This window comes from Plecotus auritus (genome assembly GCF_963455305.1).
Source record: "Plecotus auritus genome assembly, chromosome: 6".
Lineage (NCBI taxonomy): Eukaryota > Metazoa > Chordata > Mammalia > Chiroptera > Vespertilionidae > Plecotus > Plecotus auritus.
This window is the reverse complement of record NC_137773.1, coordinates 112,986,590-113,008,327: the sequence shown is the minus strand read 5'-3', so window position 1 is coordinate 113,008,327 and position 21,738 is coordinate 112,986,590. Positions and strand designations below refer to the sequence as shown.

At 46.7% G+C, this 21,738-nt stretch overlaps 1 long non-coding RNA gene across 1 annotated transcript in view; it reads left to right on the top strand.

Moving 5' to 3' along the window:
- The window catches only part of LOC308249821, a 92,535-nt gene extending 84,356 nt beyond the window's left edge, over window positions 1–8,179 (top strand). The window contains exons 2-4 of the long non-coding RNA XR_013960779.1: window positions 2,548–2,605; window positions 2,868–2,949; window positions 8,030–8,179. This is a non-coding gene — a long non-coding RNA (uncharacterized lncRNA). The remainder of the gene's footprint in view (window positions 1–2,547; window positions 2,606–2,867; window positions 2,950–8,029) is intronic.
- Window positions 8,180–21,738: the final 13,559 nt, after the last annotated feature.

Below are 21,738 nucleotides of genomic sequence, written 5' to 3'. Positions count from 1 at the left end.
GCATCTGTGGGTGTCCCCGAGCAGTGTTGCTAACCAACATCAGGGAGTTTGGGGATTTTATAATTCAGCTTGTTTTGTTAAGCATGTGTGACAAGCTCTGAATCGGTGTGAGATGCATTAATCTGAAAACTAAACACATGCTCACGAGCTCCGTGGATGTTCCAGTGGGGATATTCTGCGCCCACTGGTTAAGCTTCCTTGGTGGGTACATTCTAGCGCACACTGGAACCCAAACAATTCAAAACAGGAAAAATGCAATCCCATTCAACTTCCCAGGCATTTCTAAGACCCAAGATTCCGTGTCACTCATGTATCACAAATGCACGTCGGGGCCTGCATGCTCTACTGACGCTGTGGTGAGGAGTCTCCCCTCAGCCCCGCCATAGTCCAGGCTGCACCCGGGGCTTCAGATGCTGGGCTGACCGGTTCAGGACTCAGCCTCCTCCTGTACAGCAACCCCTAGCCAGGGTGGGAAACGGGATTCTTGTCTGGGTCCTAAGAACAGCCTTTCCCCAAGGACACTGGTCGTTCCTGCCTGGTCCCTTTGCTCACCAATGTGCCAAATGCTTTCAACATAGTATTTCATTTAATACAGACAAAAGCACTGAATTGCTTTCAGAAAAATCTGTTTTAAAAATAACAGTAAAGCTATTCATTTCAAAAGTTAAAGATCTGTCCAGCTGTGACTGCTTTTTGTTCACTGAATATCATCAATGCAACAGGTGAGGAATCAATATCACAAGGTGGGTATCCAGTTGTTTTGCTCAAGATCCATCCCACCTTTCAAACAGCACCTGGTCCTCTCCCTTCGTGGTCCAGTCACATGCTCCAACCTACTGCACCGTTTCCTATGGACAAGCAATGAATTCACACACACAACATACACACACACACACACACACACACACACATACACATGCACACACGCCAGTTTCAGAAAACATTAGTGACTGCGATGAAGTGTCCTGTGCTGATAACTTCCCTTCTATACTGGGATATTATTTTTTAAATGGGACAGAAAATGCATGTGTTGGTTCCATGACCCACTCATGCAGATGGTAGAGATCATGGGTGAACTACCAACCATTTTTACTTGCTCAGCATTTAGGAAGAGAAGCTCTGAGTGAAATAAGATGCCAAACTGGTATTTAGGGTTCATGTACAAAGTTACCTTCATGCACATGATGCTGTTTGTTATGGGAAATCACGGAAACTGTAGAGGTTCTGGCTTGGTCAGGCTGTCTCTACACAGTGTCAAGCAGGGTGATAGTCTGTGTTATAATAAAAACTAGAGGCCTGGTGCATGAAATTCGTGCATGGGGGGGTTTCCCTCAGCCCAGCCTGCACCCTCTCCAATCTGGGATCCCTCTCACAATCCAGGACTGATGGCTCCCAACTGCTCGCCTGCCTGCCTTCCTGATTACCCCTAACCCCTTCTGCCTGCCAGCCTGATCACCCCCTAACCACTCCCCTGCCAGCCTGATTGATGCCTAACTGCTCCCCTGCCAGCCAAATTGCCCCTAACTGCCCTCCCCTGCAGGCCTGGTCACCCCTAACTGCCCTCCCCTGCTGGCCTAGTCCCTCCCAACTGCTCTCCCCTACAGGCCTGGGTCCCCCCAACTGCCCTCCCCTGCAGGCTTGATCACCCCCAACTGCCCTCCCTTGCAGGCTTGATCACCCCCAACTTTCCTCCCCTGCTGGCCTGATTGCCCACAACTGCCCTCACTTGCAGGCCTGGTTCCTCCCAACTGCCCTCCCCTGCTGGCCTGATTGCCCACAACTGCCCTCACTTGCAGGCCTGGTCCCTCCCAACTGCCCTCCCCTGCTGGCCATCTTGTGGTGGCCATCTTGTGTCCACAGGGGCAGCCATATTTGACAACACGGGGGCAGCGATCTTGTGTGTTGGAGTGACAGTCAATTTGCATATTACTCTTTTATTAGATAAGATAGGGAACTACACACAGGCACCTTGGAGTCGCTGTGCCCCTCACTGCCTTGGGATCTGCGGGGCACCTATGAAAAGTGCCCGTGACACCTCCCGGGAGGTGACCGGGGACCCTAGGCCAGGCACTCCCCGGTGCCCACGCGGGTGCCTACTATTAAGTATTAAACAGTCGCTGAGAGGCAGGCCCTGAGAGCGCTCGGCAAGGCCGTGGTTCCCAGAGGATGGTCCCCATGTCCCCCAAGAGCCGTCCGTGTCTGGGGTATGGTAAACAAGGGCACCCGGCCTCGGGATGGCCTCTCTTCCAGCTCTGCGAACTCCTCGGGTCTGGGCACCGCTTCCTTTTAGCTCTTGCCTCCTCCTTGGAGGTTAACTCCATCCAGAACCCCTGCACAAAGAGAGCCATTTCCTCCTCGCAGAGCGGGTCTCCAGCACCAAGCAGTGTGTCTGTGGCACTGAGTTCTCCGGGCCATGGAGCGGGCGCTGCCACAGGGCACCAGCCCAGCACCGAGTCCCGGGCCCTCCACCCCAGACCCTGCGTTTCACTGCTGCTGTCACTCATAGGGACCACCCGTTTTGTTTTTTTGTGTGTTTTTTTCTTGCAGATCAGTAAGATGCTCAATGGCTCATACTGCCCACCCCCAGTGTGGCTATATCTACATTGTAAGTTTAAAGCAATATACTACCTGGGAGGGAAAAGTGAGCCCAAAGGATAGTACAACGCAAAACCGTCCCTGGGATTGTATCCACCCGCCTGGCTATAGAGATTAACCCTCCAGCTCAAGACCCTTCACGTAACCAGGTCCCCACAGCCCTACTGCCCCTATCGTCTCAGGGTCTAGAAGTCAGGGGGTAGGTAATTTGGGGCCATTACTTGGCCTACGGACCTGGGGTCTCAGTCTCTTTGGTTCTTTTGTACCTGCAGCGGGGCACCTGGGTGTGAAGTGTGTGGAATCCTTCAAGCAACGTGCCACATCGCAGCCCTGCGGCTTCCCCTCCTGCCTCAGGTAGGTCATTCTTAGATGCTCCATGTGTAGAATAAGAAAATACCCCATGATGCCCCTGTTACATAGTGGAATGATTGCCCACAGATGTCAGCAGCGAGTTCTCACAGCTCATGGTGGCTGGAGAGCACGTCATGGCATGAAGTCTGTCTCTGGGAACACGTCAATGGAAAACAGCACCGCAGTCAGGACAGGCGACGCCCATGTTCTGAGCAACCCTGCACATGCAGGGTCTCATTTACACTAACTGCTGCTTTCCATGTTTCATCAATGACTTAGCTGAGGCTCAGAGATGATGAGATATGGCCTGAGTTCAAGGATGTAAGGGACCCCTGGAGCCTGGAATCAAAGCCTTACACATACACACACACCCTGCTGAATGCCACACACACACACACACACACACACACACACACACACACACACGCTGAATGCCCACATCCTTCCCAGAGCACAGCACTCACAGTAATGGAAACTAGCAACATCCCTGAGAAATGAAGTGCTCTGTGCCCAGTTCAAGTAACTTTAACACCAGAGCTTGTGACACGTTCCCAAAATAGGTACTTGGATGGATCCACCTAAGAAAGTGTTCAGTCAGTACTTGAGCTGACCCAGTTTCGCAGGCTAAGGGCTGATTCATTTGCAAGTTATCACCCCCTAGGGCTGCCAACTGATTAAAACACCGAGAGCTGTGGAATCATGAGCGGGAAGTAATTCTGGGTGATAGGCTCTGAGGAAGGAGAGGGCTGTAATACTGTCACATGCTGGACTTGGGGGTCAGTGGTGCAACTGTCACTTTTCTCTCTCTCAGCAAATATTTCAGGTATAAGCCACCATCTCATCTAACTCTCATTGGCACAAAAAGTGGAGATTTATGCAGAGATCTCATCTGATTCTGATGTGTGGTTTTCCTGAGCAGAATTACTGATCAGCATAATGAGTCCATCTTCTATCTGTGCACTTCCATTGAAAGTCACAGAACTAATGCTCTGCATTGTATATCTGGAAAAACGCAATGTGGTTCTTTGATGCTTTGTTCCCTACCCCCCTTGGACAAATCAGATAGGTTAATATTTTAAAGTTTCACCTCCCAACTTCATGGAAAGTTTCTTTTTATCAGATTAGTCCCTCACTATCAGTGTTTCTAGCAGATTTCAAATGAGAAAGAGAATGAATGGCTGGAGAACTACAATGGGAAGAAAAAGGGAAAGAAAATGAAACACATAAGTTGGTGAGAAGGAGATGATGAAGATAAAGAATGAGGAGCTATGCTGAATCCCCTTTGCAAACAGCCCGTGATGGTGACCCCAGGAGTGGTCATGGGGGCCCAGGCTGGACATGGTGGCAGGTCTGACTTTCCTAGGGAGCCCTGGGCAGTCGCTGTTTTCACACAGCAACTCCTTCCCAGGGGCCGGTCACAGTTGTCTCAGAAGACCCAGCAGCAACCTGGTCCTGGCCCTGTCACCTAGGAGCCTCAGGCCCCTTTTAGAACCTGGATAATGAAGAGGCTGGAACTGAAACTCCACCACTGGACAGAACCAGGACAATCACAGGGAAGATCAGACCTGAGATCCAGGACAGTCACAGGGAGGATCAGACCTGAGATCCAGGACAATAACAACCAGGGGAGGATCAGACCTGAGATCCAGGACATTCATAGGAAAGATCAGACCTGAGATCCAGGACAGTCACAGGGAGGATCAGACCTGAGATCCAGGACAGTCACAGGGAGAATCAGACCTGAGATCCAGGACAATAACAACCAGGGAAGGATCAGACCTGAGATCCAGGACAATCAGAGGGAAGGATCAGACCTGAGATCCAGGACAGTCACAGGGAGGATCAGACCTGAGATCCAGGACAGTCACAGGGAGGATCAGACCTGAGATCCAGGACAATCAGAGGGAAGGATCAGACCTGAGATCCAGGACAGTCACAGGGAGGATCAGACCTGAGATCCAGGACAGTCACAGGGAGGATCAGACCTGAGATCCAGGACAGTCACAGGGAGGATCAGACCTGAGATCCAGGACAGTCACAGGGAGGATCAGACCTGAGATCCAGGACAGTCACAGGGAGGATCAGACCTGAGATCCAGGACAGTCACAGGGAGGATCAGACCTGAGATCCAGGACAGTCACAGGGAGGATCAGACCTGAAATCCAGGACAGTCACAGGGAGAATCAGACCTGAGATCCAGGAGAATAACAACCAGGGAAGGGTCAGACCTGAGATCCAGGACACCCACGGGGAAGACCACATGGTGCTACTGCATTACCTAAGAGGATCCCCAGGTCCTGCCCTCCTCTGTGTACCTGCAGAGCTTGTTGATACAATGTGATTGATTAACACTGAAGGAACTTAATGTATAGATACCATAGACTTGTTCATTTTCTCTAAAAAATGGTGGGAAAATGTCAAGGAAACACTCAAAGAGAGATAGCCTTTTCCATAAGAGTTAGAAGAATGTAGAACACGTAAAGGAAAAACCATAAGATTAAAATTGGACAAATCTCTATAAAACTGGGGGAGTCGCTTCCAAGCTGTGTGAACTGGAATAAGTTATTTACCTACCTGAGTCAGGGTTTATATATATATATATTTATATATTTATATATTTATATATTTATATGTTTATATACACACACACACATACTAGTGGCCTGGTCCACAAAAGTTGTGCACTCGGTCGGGGGAGGGGGGATCCTTCAGCCCAACCTACACCCTTTCACAGTCCAGGAGCCCTCAGGTGATGTCCAACTGACGGCTTAGGCCCACTCCCCATGGCCTGATCAGGGGCAGAGCTAGCCTGGGGGAGGTTGGGGGGGGGCAATCAGGGCCCGGATTGGGCCGGTTGGCCACCGCAGTGCATGTCATAGTGGCCAGTCATTCCAGTCGTTCCACCATTCAGGTCGCTGGGCTGAATATATATATATAGAAGTTTTGTTAATTTATTGACTCTCTTTTAAAAAATATGTTTTTATTCTTTTCAAAGACAGGAAGGGAGAGGGAGAGAGATAGAAACATCAATGGTGAGAGAGTCATTGACCTGAGATCCAGGACAATAACATGCCCCCTACTGTGGATGAAGCCCACAACCTGGGCATGTGCCCTGCCTGGAAATGAAACCATGACCTCCTGGTTTATGGATTGAGGCTCAACTACTGAGCCACGCCCGCTGGACGGAATCAGGGTTTCTTAATAAGAAAAGGGAATAGGAACATGTACTTCTTATGATCACTGTGAGATTTAAGTTAGATTGTCTGTTGTAATAAACACATTTTTACTGATTATACTGGGTAACTATTAGTATAATACTATTTTATAAATTCATAACTGATAAAAGGATAACTTCTACAGTGTTCACTTTAATGGCCAGAATTTCACATAATTCCAGATTTGTAGGCACAATGATGTATTGAGATGAATCCCTTAGAAAGTTCTAACTTTAAAAAACCATTTTAAAAAATATATGTTTTTATTGATTTTCAGAGAGGAAGGGAGAGGGATAAAGAGATCAAAAAATTGATAAGAGATAATCATCAATTGGCTGCCTCCTGAACGCCCCCTACTGTGGATGGAGCCTGTAACCTGGGCATGCGCCCTTACATGGAATTGAACCATGACCTCCTGGTTCATGGGTGGACACTCAACCACTGAGTCATACCGGCCGGGCTAAACAACCATTTTTCTAAAACTGAGAAAATCGTCCTCTTTTGTCCTCATTTGTCAATTTTAGCATCACTTTCTCATAGCAGGGTGGTGTGGGAATATATATTCACTCACAAATCAATTTAATAAACAAATTAACAGATAATTCTCAAATGACCATAATAATAATGAATTGCAACTTGAGAAACTACATAAGGTCAGAGATAGACCATAGAAACCGTCCTATCAACTATCCATTTTTCAAATCAAAATATTTTAATTATATTTTTTAAGCTTAGTATATTTTGATATTATCATCAAAATAAACATCTGCTGTCTCTGTTGCAACCTCCTTACTTTTTGCTTCAGTAAATACTAAGCAGAAGATATGGATTTTCATGAAATCATAGGCTTCACAATGAGAAGAAGTTATAAGTCCTGGGAAAGGAGAGGAAGAGAGGGTGAGAAAGATAGAAAGATTAATGGTGAGAGAGGGTCATCAATTGGCTGCCTCTTGCAAGCCCCACACTGGGGATCGAACCCACAACCTGGGCATGTGCCTTGACTGGGAATTGAACCATGACATCCTGGTACATGGGTTGAGGCTCAACCACTGAGTCACACCAGGTGGGCTGAGTCAGGGTTTCTTAATAAGAAAAGGGACTGTTTCATTCCAAGGCGGGGACAAGACTGGTCATTCCAGACAGGCAAACATGCGGTACCTGTGACACAGCCTGACACACATCCTAGATGGATCCATCTCCACTGTGGGACAGCCAGCATCGCACCCCATGTTCTCCCAGGAGTGTGACAGGTGATGGATGCTGCTACATCTGGGTGGTGACTGACAGCTGTCAGGTGCATTAGCTCTGCCCCCTTTCCACAGGAAGCAGAAGGCTGTGCTGCTTCTAACTTCTACAGTAGACCAGCAACCTCAGCTTAGTAAGTGACCTTCAGCTGAGCACATAGAATAACTCTTAACACCCAGGAACAAACACCGCTGGGCCAAGTAGTTTATGCAAATGTTTCTGGTTTTCCTTGTCAGGTGATTAACCTCAAACCCAGGGCCACTGTCTGCGCATCCAGAAGTGCCAGCTTCTGATGCCTGTGGCTCCTGAGGTGTGAATCCTTAAGGGACATGACATGACAGGGCTGCTGTGGACTGAAGAACACAAAGTCATTTCCGAAAAGTACAACTGTCAGCGCGCTGCCACTGAATAGAGCTGACAAGGCATTTGGAAAGAATTGTTCATACATATTTAAATGGACTCTGAGGGCAATAATTAAGATTCAATTACATTAATGTGACTAATTAAATTTGTGTTTTTTTCAATTACAGAAAAATCCATTTACTGAACAAAATAGTTTTGGCTTTGCCAGCTTTATTTTTTGCAGCATAATGGCTTTAATTTTGCTTCTTGTGTCCACCCAGGCATTTGTAAATGCTGCTAATCCATCAATAGAAGGTGAATCTAATCTTACTAAATAAGCTTAAACGGGAGCTGCTGATGGCCGACCTCAAGCAACGCACTGGCAGTTGGTTGTCACTGTGTTCTTTAACAGGATGTGTGGATCATTCTTCGTTGACACCTGACACGAGAGAAAGAAATGAGGGGAACAAATGGCAGGTAAGCACATATATAGAAAGAGCAGGAATCTACCCAAAATTTAGAAAATATTTATTCACAAAGCTATATGCACCCCCATGTTCATTGCAACATTATTCACGGTAGCTAAGACATGGAGATGGAAATGTCCATCGTTAGATGATTGGCAAAGAAGATGTGATAAATATACATAATGGAACACCACTCAGACATAGAAGTTGAAATACTGCCATTTGTGACAACATGGATGGATTGAGAATATCATGCTAAGCGAAATGAGTCAGACAGAAAAAGTTAAGAACCAAATGATTTCACTCATTTGGGTTATAAACCTGAAAGCAACCAATAAAGAAGAAAACAAACAAAAACTCACAGACAACAGTGTGGTAGCTACCAGAGAGAAGGAGGCGGGGGTAGTAAAGGGTGAAGGGGGTCACATACATCATATTGGATGGTGGGCACACAATATACAGATGACGTATCACAGAATTGTACACTTAGAAACCTATGTCATTTTATTAATCAATGTCACCCCAACACATTTTATTTATTTATTTATTTATTTATTTATTTTAAAATATATTTTTATTGATTTCAGAGAAAAATGGAAAGGGAGAGATAGAAACATTAATGATGAGAGAGAATTATTGATCGGCTGCCACCTGCATGCCCCACACTAGGGATTGAGCCCACAACCTGGGCATGTGCTTTGACCTCCAGTAGAACTGTGACCTCCTGGTTCATAGGTCAATGCTCAACCACTGAGCCACACCTGCCAGTCTGGTTCTTTTTTTTATTATTATTTCAGTCATTTGCCCTTTTCTCCTGATTTTTCATATAATTTCTCATTGCATATTGGACACAATAAATGAAAAATGTTAGATACATTTTTAAAATATATTTTCAGTGATTTCAGAGAGGAAGGGAGAGAGATGGAAGCATAAATGATTATAGAGAATCACTGATCGGCTGCCTCCTGCACTTCCCCCACTGGGGATAGAATCTGCAACCCAGGCATGTGCCCTTGACTGGAGTTGAACCTGGGACCCTTCAGTCCCCAGGCTGACACTCTACACACTGAGCCACACCAGCCAGGGCTATCAGTGACGTTTCATGGCTCCTGTGGATCTTTTTCCATAGAAAACTATGATTTGCTCATTGCAGTTCAATAGAGCAGAGGGAGATCATCCTAGCTGGGCCAGGGCTGACGAGGAAGAAGCCCCACTCAGCTCCCCTCCTCCTCGGGCGGAGCCTCTGATGGAGAGCATTCCTCTTGGGACCCTTTTCTTGCCCAACAGGGACAGTCCTTTACCCTTCAAGTCCCACCCACCATTCACGTGAGGTTTTCTCTCTCTCCAGGCAGAGTTAAGAGACTATTTGCCTCATTTTCTACGGAATTTACAACCTCTCTGTGTAACAGCCAACCCAACAGCGTGTTGAATTCTATATAATAAAATAGAAATATGCAAATTGACCCTAAAGGCAGAACGACCGGTCACTATGGCACGCACTGACCACCAGGGGGCAGATACTCAACACAGGAGCTACCCCCTGGTGGTCAGTTTGCTCCCACAGGGGGAGCTCCGCTCAGCCACAAGCCAGAATGACGGCTGCGAGCACAGCGGCAGTGGCAGGAGCCTCTCCCACCTCCTTGGCAGCACTAAGGATGTCCGACTGTTGGGAGTGGGCCTAAGTCGGCAGGCAGACATCCCCCGAAGGGTCCCGGACTGTGAGAGGGATGTCTGGCTGTGAGGAGTGGGCCTAAGTCGGGAGGTGGACATCCCCCGAGGGGTCCCAGACTGCGAGAGGGCACAGGCCAGGCTAAGAACCTCCCCACCCCCATGCCCGAATGTCATGCACTGGGCCTCTAGTCTATACTAATAAAAGGGTAATATCCTAATTAGACCGGACATCCTTCTGGACAAAGCCACGGTGGTGGGGGCTGAGGCAGAGGTGGTTAGGGGTGATCAGGCTAGCAGGGGAAGGCAGTTAGGGGCAATCAGGCTGGCAGGGGAAGGCAGCTAGGGGTGATCAGGCTGGCAGGGGAGCAGTTAGGGGGCAATCAGGCTGGCAGGGGAGCAGTTAGGGAGCGATCAGGCTGGCAGGGGAGCAGTTAGGGAGTGATCAGGCTGGCAGGGGAGCAGTTAGGGGCATTAGGCCAACAGGCAGAGGAGGTAAGGGGTGATTGGGCAGGCAGGCAGGCGAGCAGTTAGGAGCCAGCAGTCCTGGATTGCAAGGGTGATGTCCAACTGTCGCCAGGGATCGGGCCTAAACGGGCAGTCGGACATCCCTCGAGGGGTCCTGGATTGGAGAGGGTGTAGGCCGGGCTGAGGGACCTCTCCCTTTCCATGCGCGAATTTTGTGCACTGGGCCTTTAGTGTTTATATAAAGTGCTGGAACCGGAGAGCAGAAGCTGTTGAACATCCTTGAAGGGAAAGGGGGAATGTTATCAAAAATTATTTCCCAGAGAAGGACCCATTTGAACTAAGTATCAAGAATACATATAATGGCCCTGGCTGGTTCAGCTCAGTGGATAGAGTGTCGGTCTGTGACTGAGGGGTTCCAGGTTCCATTCTAGTCAAGGGCACATGCCCAGGTTGCAGGCTTGATCCCTGGCCCTGGTTGGGGCATATGCAGGAGGCAATCAATCGATGTGTTTCTCTCACATGGATGTTTCTCGCTCTCACTGTCTCTCCCCCTCCCTTCCACTCTCTCTAAAAAAATATCAATGGAAAAATATCCTCCAGTGAGGATTACAAAACAAAATTAAAAGAAATGCACTAGATATTGGAGCCTAGAAAAGGAAATTAGATCTCTCACTGAGAAAGGGGCTCAGGTGGCTCACGCCCACAGCCAGCCGTCCTGAGCCAGTCAGTCATGCGGGGGGTGGGGGAGGACATGTACATTTCTTCCCACCCAGATGCGAATTCAAGTGTATGCACAGCAGTTCCCAGTGGTATTAGGGACAGGCACAGACTGTAGGTGGAGAGGGTGATGCTGTAAAACCAACCAAGACTCTAATCATTGGACCATTAGAGGGGGGCTCCTCCCCTTCTTGTGGGGCCCTGCTCTGGCCTGTCTGGTCTCACAGCAGTGGCAGCAAAGCCCCTGTGCCCAGTGGGTGACCTCCTCCTCAGGGCTCTCCTGCCCCACTTATCTGTGCTCCCCGGTTCCCTGTGGTCCTCCTGCCTCCCAGGGCCTGCCCAGCTCCCATCCGAGGCCCTTGGAACTTGCAGGAGTTTTCAGCAGACCCACCTAAATGTATCCTCTCACGTGGAGTTTCTGGATGCTGCAGACGAAGGTGAGCCTAGACCAGCATCTTCAGGGTCAGGGTTCCCCAACAACTCTGGTTTGTGGGAAGTTTCTTGAATTTCCACATCCCCCACCCACTGGGGGCAACGCTAGTGAGGCATGTACCCCATTCTGTGAACTGGAGCAGCTGCTTTGGGTCTTGTGCTGAGGAAATAGCCTGCCAGCCCTGACTGGTTTGGCTCAGTGGACAGAGCGTCGGCCTGCGGACTGAAGGGTCCCAGGTTCGATTCTGGTCAAGGGCATGTACCTTGGTTGTGGGCACATCCCCAGTGGGGAGTGTGCAGAAGGCAGCTGATCGATGTTTCTCTCTCATCAATGTTTCTGACTCTCTGTCCCTCTCTCTTCCTCTCTGTAAAAAATCAATAAAATATATTTAAAAAAAAAAAAAAAAAGAAAGAAATAGCCTGCCATTTGAGCACCTTCCCTCAGAGGGAATCGGAGAGTTTCACGTCAAAGTCAGTGTGTGGTGTCTGAAAACCTGGTCCTCAGTGTCTGCATCGCACCCTCCTAGTCCCTTCCGCATGAGTAAGTCTCAAAAAAGACCACGTATTGCAAAACCTGTGTTCATACGGAACCGCCTGCTGGCACTCAGATTTGGGGCCATACATTTGCATACACATTGCATTGGCCTCACCTTTAGGTGAGTCCCTTTTTCACCTGAAACTTCCTGCAAACATCAGCTCAGGTGGCTGTTTCTGGCCGGAACTCTTTGGAATTTGGGGTTTCCCCTCCACCATCTACAGAGACATTGTGCACCAAAGGGGAGGGAGCTGCTGTCATGTACCTATACAGTCACAGTGGGAGTCACAGTTGCCATAAGACATCGTCAGTGGCTATGCTTGTTTACAGTCTTTGAAGAAGTAGAAGCTGAGGTGCCTAAAGAAATTGAGAAATTAAGAGATATGACTAGTTAGTGGAGAATCACACTTTGGGCTCTAGGTCTTTGCATTCCCAAACCACTTTTTCCACAAGTTAGTATATTAGTCATGTTCCCCAGTCCAATCTCTCTTGCTCTGTCCTACATTATTCAATGACATTACATAAGGGAGTAGGTTTAGAATCGTTCAGAGATGTATAACATAGTATTATTTACTTATACCACACATTAAATATCAAGTGACGCCTTGTTGACGTAAACACCATTTAGACCTGTAAAGAATTTTGTGAGTTTATTTGATCCAAACTGTGGACATATGCTGGGAAGCAGAACCTCAATGAATTGAGATAGTGCTCCAGAAAATGGGGAGTTCATACCTTGTTTTTATAAATTACCATCAAAAGGAAAAATACATAAGTGAGTTACATGAAATCCATTGGTGATAGATTAGGGAGGTGGGAGAAAGCAAAGCGGGAAACCTCTGGGATAGGGTAAAAAGTGAAATGATGGACATGTGCTTCTTTTACATAGATGGATACAGGATACTTTAACGTAATTAACAGTTGACAATTAACATGATAACAATGACAATGAGGGAATGCCCTGGTGCCATTTGTTGTGCCCTGAGGGGTCCAGAGAAAAACAACAGGGAAGCTACAAGTTACCCAGACATCTCACAGGTATGTTACCTTAGAGGCAAAAAGACAATGGGCTCAGTAATTGATCTTTGTTAGGGAAGATACTGGCCTAGGACATGACTACCCACCATAACCTGTTTATAGTCAAATATTTAATTTTCAGACCATCCTTTGTGGTTATTTTAGTCATTGAGTTTGCACAACCACCACTCAGGCCTCCCCTGAGCTAGTCAGGTAGCATGGGGCCCCTTTCGTCCACAGCCTCTAAATGTGCACTATTTCAGGAGAACACACTAAGTTCACCTTCCCCTATGCGCACACTCACAGAGCTACTCCGAAGCTTCTGCAAGGACGCAGCTCCTAAACTCTGTGTGTGTGCGCTTGTGCACCCAGTGTTTTATGTCTCACTTATAATGGTTTATTTTTAAATGTTCTTAACTGATATGGTTATGGGAAGAATAGAATACACGTCCCTAGGGATGGGTGAACTTGGAGGTTGGGACAGCAGGCTGTTAGAAAAATGATGTGAGGGACAGAACCTGTCAGTGGCCAACTGGGGAAATTATTGCATCATCAACAAAATGGAAGCTTTATAGGCCAAGCGGCATCTCCGAGAGCCGGGCTATGAACAATTAAAAATAAATAAGCTCATTTTAATAGGCTTAGTGGTTCTGATTGATCTCCCAGAGTCTCTGTTGACTTACATCACAAATCGATTCAGGATCCAGTTGCAAACAAAGTTTATAATCCTCACATAATGGGTTTTGAAGCCTCAGGCAGTACAGTGATATAAAAATGATTAAAGCGTAAGCGTGCCCCACTTCTGCGTGATCGATAACACTTCCCTCTCCAGCAGGTGAGGCTGAAGCATGGCTCTGAGGGCCAGGCTGGCTGTGACCCCGAATCCCAGCGGGACCAGCATCATTAGTTTCCCTCCAGTTCCCTGAGCCACGCTTCCTCCAGCTCCTTAGCACTGGTGTCTCCCAATCCGGTCAGAAGGCCACCCTTCAGAAGCGGGTTAAAGCACACCTGCATCACAGCCCCCCCAGAAGCCTAGCAAAACTAAAGCGCCGGGAAATGATGAAAAAACAGGCATTTGCATACAGTTCAGATTCTAACGTTCTATCATGACCGATTTTTTAAAGGCTGGGTAAATCAATTATTGAAATTGGGTAAATAAAAGGGAATAAAAATGCCTATCAGCTGTATTACTTAAAAGCAATTTTCTTTAAATATGATGACCCTGAATTTCAATCAAACGTCAGGAACCTCTGTTTGTAAGTGACTCCAAATGACTAGTATGGGCGTGGGGGACTGGGTGGGTCCTTAGCCACAGGTAAATCTCATTCCTTTCCGTAGACTTTGGCCTGGGATAGGTCAGATGAGCCTGCAGCAGGACATCAGAATGCTGTGTGTGCAGAATTTTAAAATAACATATAGAAAGTGGAAGACAGAGAGAGGGGAATGGCAGTTGATGCTCACCATTAGATTTAAAAAAAAATTATTCTTATTCATTTCAGAGAGAAAGGGAGAGGGAAAGTGAGATGGAAACATCAATGATGACAGAGAATCCTAGATTGGCTGCCTTTTGCACGCCCCCTACTGGGAATAGAGCTTGCAATCCAGGCATGTGCCCTGACCCAAAACATTTCCATCCATTATAATTGTCAAAATCTCTAAGAATTTTATTTAAATCTCTGAATATTTGCATGCATAATCTTTCACACTGTTTCTAACAATGTGTCTGAAATCACATCCTTGCTGTGTCTATCGTTTTACTGACTTCCTCCAAATGCAGGGCATTCTTCTAGCCTACAGGCGCTCTTGCTGAGTGAGGAGCAGTGGGCGGCCTGGCTCCTCCCCTGCGTGGCCCCAGTAGCTGCTCCTGCCACCACTGCCTCGGGCAGCTGGTCCAGGTTCCAGCTGCTTCAAAAAATGTTTGTTTTCCTTCCTTTTCCTTTTGCTTGAGACTTTACAAATCAAAGACACTTCATTTCCCAATTCTTACAGATCTTTCTATCGTTTTACCGAACATATGTCTTTGAATTCTCCTTGATGTGGTAAAACGGTCAGCTTTTTTGTTGAAAGAGGAAATTTTTCGTGTTAAAGAGAAATCCCTCCTCCAGGAAAAGGGTCCAAGGACAGGCGTGACTAGACACTTCACTGAACTGTGTTCCTGTCCAGCGGGGACCCCGCACATGCTCAGAGGAGATAAACTCAAGGACACGGGAATGTCTCAACCCTGAACTCTACCCCACCGCCTCAATGCTTCTGAAGTTGTTCACAAGGCCGATTTGCGCCTTAGGCTCTGAGCTCTTACAGAAATATAATAACACATAACTCAGAAGGTTTGCCACTCGGCTGACTGCCTTGTCACCAGGCCCTGGTTCACTGACTGAGGAGACACCTTTAGTCCCCCCTCCTCCCTGAGTTCCCATCTGACCAGCTCCAGGGCCATGTTGCCTTTGAGGGAGAAGAAAAAAGGTCAGGCCCTGGCCGGTGGGGCTCAGTGGATAGAGCGTCGGCCTGTGGACTGAAGGGTCCCAGGTTTGATTCCAGGTCAGGGCACATGCCTGGGTTGTGGGCTCGATCCCCAGTAGGAGGCATGCAGGGGGCAGCTGATCAATGATTCTCTCTCATCATGGATGTTTCTATCCATCTCTCCCTCTTCCTTCCTCTCTGAAATCAATAAAAATATAGTAAAACAACAACAACAATGGCCTGCACTGTGGAGAGGAACTCTTTACCCCGTGGGGGCCCGTGGGGGTGCGTGGCTTTGGATCTGAGACAGGTGTGGCTTGCTGTTTACTACCCACATGACTTTGAACAACTCCCTATTTTTCTGAGACCTTCAGTATTCTTATCTGCATAGAAAATTAGCATATAAATCAGGATCCTTTGTCTATAAATGAAATAACATATTCCATAATCTCTGAGAATCAAACATTAGCTATTATTAAAGCCATGCAGGCTCTCCAGCCAGAACCCAGGACATCGGTGATGTGTCTATGTTGTCATCAGCATCCACCTAGGTCCACCTGCAAGTCCTCAAACCACACACAGCTCTCCCTCTCTCTCCCCCAGCCCTCCTCCTCCACTCCTCTCTCTCCCCCAGCCCTCCTCCCCCATCCCTCTCTCTCCCAGCCCTCCTCCCCATCCCTCTCTCCCCCAGCCCTCCCACAGCCCTCTCTCTCCCAGCCCTCCCCTCATCCCTCACTCTCTCTTAGCCCTCCTCCCCACCCGTCTCTCTCCCCCAGCCCTCCTCCCCATCCCTCTCTCTCCCAGCCCTCCTCCCCATCCCTCTCTCTCCCAGCCCTCCCACAGCCCTCTCTCTCCCAGCCCTCCCCTCATCCCTCACTCTCTCCCAGCCCTCCTCCCCCAGCCCTCTCTCCACTGCCCCCCCTCAGCCAGGAAACCATAATCAATACCTGTGCTGTCATAACAGCCTCCAAGCAGACTTCTCACTTACTACTTATACTTAAGATGCTCTCCACACAAAAGCCAGGCCAGCTCATCGCAGGGCCTTGCTGAAGCTGCTCACGCTGTGAGAAAGTCCCAGCCTTACTGTCTTCACCTCCCTATGGTCTGGCCTCATCTGGCCAGACACAGTCCCCCTGGCTCCACTGCCCTGGCTTCCGGGTCCAGCCACACCTGCTCCCTGGTAGACAGAGCCGCCAAGGAAGGAGGCATCTCATGCATGTTTGGGGGAGGAGTAAAGGAAGTGGCATCTTCTAAATGGAAAGAAAGCCAGTATGCACACAGGTATCTCAATCACAAGTTACCTAGTGTGTTAATATGGACGAAGCATAAAGTGAGCAGTTACATTATCCCAATCCTATATAATGAAGAGCTAATATGCTAATTAGACCAGATGGTGGAACGACCTTCTGGAATGACCAGTGGGCAGGGGGCAGGGCTGTGAGACCACGAAGCAGCCAGGGCCGCAAAGGCCTACTCTTGAACAAATTTCATGCATCGGGCCTCCAGTAGAGTATAAAACAAATGCATACACACATGTGAATACACATGTATACATGCAAATGCACTGTCCTTGCAACACAAGAAGTGTACCATGGATATGAAATAGTGGCAGGTGGGTTCACTGGAGGATGCAGTGAGAAAGGAGACAGAGCCTGTGACCTCGGCAGGCGTTTTGAGTTGAAACCATGCTGGGCACCTCTTCACTGAACTCAAAGACAGGAGGAGGCCCCACCGCAGAGGAAGCCTGCAGGCCAAGTTCCGGGGAAGCTGAAGGGCCCACACGATGCAGAGGAAAATGCCGCTGGGGTGTGATGCATCATGGGAGGAGCTCTTCTGAGAGAGAAATACAGGGTAATGGAGAGCGAGAGGGAGAGTCCAGTTTGTAAGTCTAATTTGTTTGTAGGTGATCTGTTCTTAGAAATAAATCAAATCATTATCTTTTTATATAAATAAATTAGCAGATAACTCAAAACATCACTTTGTTACGATGAGAGGTTATAGAAGCCGTCGCCGCAGGAGACCTGAGTGTTGAACATGGCTTGATGGCTCCCGAGTCCCGTGATCTCCGGCGTTTGTCTTATCCATCTGGCTTCATTTTTCAGACGAGGGCAGGTGGAATTATTAAGTATTAAAGGACCCTTTTAATATGTGAAATACTATATTTTTCTTCCTGATGATCATGGATGGAGAAGGAATATGCATGGGGAGGTAGGGGGCAGTGATATGGTAATTTAAAAAAAATAGCCTTTTTTTAAAGACAGTTTTAATTCACAGAAAAATTGAGTAAAGAGCATGGAGGGATCCCAGTCTCCCCATCCCCACATTCACAGGACCACCCCGATGGTGGACCCCTTGCCACGTGGTAGACTTGGTATAACCGGTGGGCCTCCTTGTTCCACATCGCCCCAAGTGCACAGTCCACACTGGGGTCACTCCTGATGTTGAACATCCGTGGGATCAGACAGATGTAGAAAGACACAACGTTGCCTTTTCCAGAACCTCATGGGGCTGGGACCGCCCAGATCCGCCCTTTCATTCTGTCACACGCACTGCAGGCTCCTCTGGGGCTTCATTGTCACGTCCCTTTGGTGCCGAATAAGAACCCATTTCGGTACAGAGCGCAGCTTATTCATCCATCACCCACTGAAGGGCACCTTGTGCTCCCAGGCGTGGCTATGACTAAAGCTGCCGTGGACATCTGCGTGCAGGCCTGTGTGTGGACGTGCGTGCTCAGCTCTGTTGAGTGAATATCCTGGAGTGTGATTCTGGGTTGTGTGGGAGTGTGACTAGCACTGCCAAGCTGTCTTCCACACAGCTGCCCATTCAGGATCCACCAGCCGTGCATGGGGTCCTGTGCTCGCTCGGCCCGCCAGAGCATTGACTGACTGCAATGTCCTAGATGGGGCCCCCCCAACAGGTGTGTTCACCACTTGTGCCCATTTTTTAACTGGGTTGTTCATTTCCTTATTATTAATTTTAATTATATATATCTTATTGATTTCAGAGAGGAAGGGAGGGGGAGAGAGAGAAACATCAATGATGAGAGAGAATCGTGGATCAGCTGCCTCCTGCATGCCCCACACTGGGGATGGAGCCCACACCCTGGCATGTGCCCTGACCGGGAATCGAACCATGACCTCTTGGTTCATATGTTGATGCTCAACCACTGAGCCATGCTGCCTGGGCCATTTCTTTATTTGAAGATTCTGCATGATGGCCCTTTATCAGCTGTGCCTTTTACAATTATTTTCTCTCAGTCTGGGCCTTGCCCTCTCATTCTCTTCTCATGGTCTTCCTCTGACGGAGGGTACATTTTAAACCTAATCAGGTTCTGCGTCTCAGTTCTTTCCCGGCCGAGCCCATGGTGCTCTATCTAAGAGTGATCACTGTATCCCAGGTGGTCTGCGTTCTTCCAGTGGTATTTCCTAGGACTGCATGGTGTTGCATTTTACATTAGGACTGTGGTCCATTTTTAGTTAATTTTCATGAAGGGTGTCAGCTCTTTTCTGGATTCATTTTGTATGGCTGTGAGTATCCAATTGTGCTATTATCTTTGTAAAAGTGGAGATGTTTAAGGGACAGTTTACACTGTAGCCAATCTATATATATAAAAGCCTAAGCGACCAGCCAACCAGCAGACCAGTAGCTATGACATGCACTGACCACCAGAGGGCAGACACTCATTGCAGGAGTGGAAACCACAGACATGGAAACATGGAACAGACTGATGAATCTCAGAGGGAAGGGGGTATGGGGAAGGGTGGGAAGAAATTAACCAAAGATCATATGGGCATACTAGAGTCCCAGTGCATGGATTTGTGCACCAGTGGGGTTCCTTGGCCTGGCCTAAACCCTCTCGCAATCTGGGACCCCTCGGGGGATGCCAGAGAGCCAGTTTTGGCCCCATGCCCACAGGCCAGGCTGAGGGACCCCACTGGTGCACAAATCCGTGCACCGGGCCTCTAGTTTACTAATAAAAGGTGGAAAGAATTTTTAGGTGCTACAAAAACAACAAAAAAAGAATGGCTGTTGAAAAGTTAGAGTTTGAATAACTACATAGATAGTGCTTTATTTTGTTCTTGAGCTCAGTAACCTTTGTGGAAAAGTGTGCTTGTTCGCACCTCTATCTTGATTTTTCGTAGATTGTATTGCTACTATATAGAGATGATGGCTGGAGATGCTGCCAGCTTGGATGGAGATGAATAAACAAACTCGAAGTACAGAGGACTCCTCATAGTAAAGCAGATATTAGTTACAGAGCTGCATACCACTCTTCAAGTACATCCAGCATGATGTTTGCAGGCCTTTAGAAAAAATGGAACTTCTTAACTTATATAATATGCTTATTCTGTAATGTCAGCTTTTGTGAATGGCGTGTTCTGTATGTGCTGACTGGACCTTGCTGGCTAATGAAGCTGACTTGCTCCATGTCTTTGCTGACTTTGTCTCCAGTTCTTCCGTCTGCTGCTGAAGTTCTGTCTAGTTATTGATGGTGTTGAAACATCAACTGCAGTTGAGAAATGCCTGTTTCTCCTCACAGTCCTAGGAAGTTCAGATGACAAGCTTGGAAGCATGGGTGTTAGCACCTGTGGCTGGGCCTGCTCACCAGGACGGATGTGCCAGGAAGTTGTTACAAAGTAAAAGATAGGCAGACACATCAGCATCGCCAAAAATGCGCGTCGGGCACTAGGTGAGGTCCTCAGAGTTTAGAATCTCTGGCTTTAAAAACTGCTGCAGTAGCACAAACTACATATCCACGGGCTGAGAAATAGAAATTAGGAGGAATCTTGTCTGACAGGAAATGACACTCATCTCATGGGGAACTTTGGATACATCAATTATGAATGATGGAGAAAGTGTTTAAATTTCTTTTATAATTGAAGACACAAATAGAATGTATGAGAGGCATTTTAAATGAAATCCAGAAGCCACTTCTGGTCTCTGGTATGACTTCCGCAAGTCACAGGAAATGTCAACAGAACCATAAAAATGCCATCCTATACATGTATACTTAAAATGAGGATGGGAAGGTTTTCTAGGACTATATCCCAAGAAAACAGAAACACCAATCAGAAAGGATATATGCACCCCCATGTTCACAGCAGCACAATTTACAATAACTAAGGTTTGGAAACAACCTAAGTGCCCTTCAGCAGATGAGTGAATTAGAAAACTGTGGTACATCTACACAATGGAATACTATGCAGCTATAAAAAAAGGAACTTTTGCAACGACATGGATGGACCTGGAGAGCATCATGCTAAGCAAAATAAGCCAACTGGAGAAAGATAAATATCACGTGGTCTCACACATTTGTGGAATATAAAGAACAACATAAACTGATGAACAAAAATGGGGCCAGAGGAAAAAAAATATTTTAGAAGATAATAGAAGTAATCCTGTTATTTGCAGAATTTTAATATTTCCTACAACTTTTGTGATATACTATGTTAGTACAATTTTGGTAATATTATTATACTTAAAATTATTTTTTTCTTGAAATATTAATATTTATTGCATGTAATATTATTATATTTAAGATAGTTTTTCTTGAATAATTGATGTTTAATGCACGTAACATATTTAAAATCATTTTTCTGGAGATATTAATGTTTATTGCATGTATTAGTATCTTTAAGATCTTTTTTCTTAAAATATTAATGTTTGTTCCATGTAACATTATTATATTTAAAATCATTTTTCTTGAAATAAATAAATAAATAAAATGAAACAGTCTTATACAGAGCTGGTTTGTATGAAGAACTCTACATCTTTTTAGAAAAACTGCCATCATCAGCTCCAAATGTACTGAAATACACAGCTATTCATATGGAAAATAATACAACAATTAATAATAATACAGGAATAGACTGTTTCACGCACTCACAACTGGAAACCTACTTTTGCCAGACCCTGTATGTTTCCAAAAAAGTATCACCTTTGTTGTCCCAGCCTATAAAATACTCTTAACAATTTCTATAACAGTTCCCTCAGCCAAAAGGTCCTACTCAAAATGAAAAATTATCAGAAATTATTTACTATCTTAAATTTGCCAAGAGCAAATGGTGTCGCTTTCAATGGTAGCAATTGAAAATGGGATTGTTAAAAGTAGAAATGTAGATAATCTAATAAAAATATTTCCAGAATATGAGCCAACAATATTTTATGATCATTTAAGTTATCACATTCATAAAACCGTGTATTGTATTATGTAAAATTATGATGC